This window comes from Littorina saxatilis, linkage group LG5 (genome assembly GCF_037325665.1).
Source record: "Littorina saxatilis isolate snail1 linkage group LG5, US_GU_Lsax_2.0, whole genome shotgun sequence".
NCBI lineage: Eukaryota > Metazoa > Mollusca > Gastropoda > Littorinimorpha > Littorinidae > Littorina > Littorina saxatilis.
In genome coordinates, this window is record NC_090249.1 from 46,766,947 (window position 1) to 46,769,082 (window position 2,136).

Here is a 2,136-nt window from a genome sequence, read left to right on the forward strand (position 1 = left end):
ACCTGTTTCACATATACATGGCAGCTTCGGTAGTGACACAAGGATTTGTCTCAGTTACAACAGGATCATAAGTTAAATCCTCATGTCATCTGTAATCTCTGTCTCAGTTGGATCCAGACATACAGGCTTACAGCCTTCTTGTTCAAGTCTCATGGATCGTTTCCTGCCGACTTTGACCTTAAAGAAATGCAAGGGAAATTTGTTGTTCCGCAGTTAAGACGCATCTTTGAATGATTTACATAAAAATGCTTCAAAAGTTAAAAAAAATAAAAGTAAAAATAAAATGTTTAAATGAATGCGAAGAGTGGAGCCTGCCTATTTTTCCTGCGTCTGAGTCCTTATGTTTTTCCGTGTGCAGACGAATCTCGTTGGAGTAAAGGAAAATTAATCGAATCCGAAATCTATCAATGCTAGCAGGAGGATTGGAATTAGTCGTCTGTAATGGCTACCCAAGGTTATCGCCGCGTTGCATAACAAACGTAAGTTGTCCAAACACCACCCGTAAAGTATTCCAGGTGTATTATTCAATTATTCCAAACACAACCCGAACTGTGTGTCTCTTGAAGCAAACTGGCGCTTTTGTTTTTTTGTTTTGTGTGTGTTTGTTGTTGAGTTCATTGTTTTCACTTTCGCTTTCGCCTCTTTTCTGTAGTTGCTAGCTTTTTCAGTTGGGGCGAGAGCGTGTTGTTGCTTGACTTTGCCAAGAGGTCATTGCCTCGTGCGTGTACAGTCTATACCTACTAAGATTGATTACCACAGAGCCAAAATATCTCATAACTCCAGCTCTCTCCCGCTTAGGTTCGAAGAGTTCATAAACTATTATCATGTTTTTGCTGACGATCAAAAACTGATGCCTCGAAATTCAGCACGGAATGCCCTTCCGTTGAGCCGCAAAGAGAAAAGAAAAGCTATTCAGAACGGTTCGCACCCACATTTTCTGAGTTGTTCAGCAACATCTGTACTTTTCAAACAGTTTAGTGCCCGTTTCGCACTTTCAACCTGCATGTATGTTTTCGTTTCCCCGTCGAAGTAGGAGTTCCACTTCTTTGCCCTCGCTCTTCCTCTGATGTGCTGTTTTTTGTGCAATTGAGATTTGTGGGTAGTGGAGCGAGGGTGTTTTGGAGGCAATAAGAGGCTCGCCGGCAGTCACATTCGGGTGGATTTCATTGAGGAACGGGTGTTATGACAGAGCTTCAACGGGCATTGACCATATCTTACTCTGGACCGTTCTTCAGTTTTGTCGTCTGACAAAACATTCCAATCGTGTGAGTGGAGGGGGGCGAAAGAATTCTTATTATCCCGACTTGAACCCTTGCCTGAAAAGAATCTATTCGCGGTTTTAAGGGTCGCACCTCATAATATATTTCAAGATTCACGCATTGACCTCATAAATCACATTAAGCCACACGACCAGATTTCCACCTCTCTCGACTTGAAAGAGGATCGTGTGAAAGCTGATTGGGATGAAGTGGGGCTAGGAGGAGGAAGGGTGGGATTTTGTCCAAGGCTAATATATTTTTGTTGTTAACAAGAATATCTATAATGGTAAGCTTATCTCCCTGGGGAGTCTCTGTATTTCTGTTCCCCTTTTGTATGATACCAGACGAGAGAATAGAGGGAGAGAAAAGCTGTAGCTAATCTCCTGGCAAAGGGAATGAAAAAGTACAAATCACTGTCCTGGCCTCGGCCTTTTCACTCTTGTCTTTCAGTCGCAGGCTTACAGATTACTTTAAAGCATCGGTCACCGAGTTTTCTGTATCCAACTCTATATGTTGCACTTGAAGAACGAAGATAGACATATTAAAAGAAGAAAGAAGAAAGGCAATAGACGATTTTCGGAAATAACTCTGTGTTTTGTTTTTAATGTGTTATGAAGAATTGCTTTCCCTTTCCTTGTTTTTTTTTCTCGCGCTTTTCCCTAGAAACACTGAGGCAAGCTAAACGTGAAATTGTAGTCTTGCGTGAGACTGACTGACTATTAGGGTTTAACGTCCTCTTAGACCAACTGGTCTATATTGGGACAGGTATTGGTAATACGTTGAAGATATGGTGTGATACTTTGATTCGAACAAGCCCGCTGTGGCTGTCTTCTTCGACACACTAGCATTGGGTTTGTCTCGTCAAAGTATCGAAATA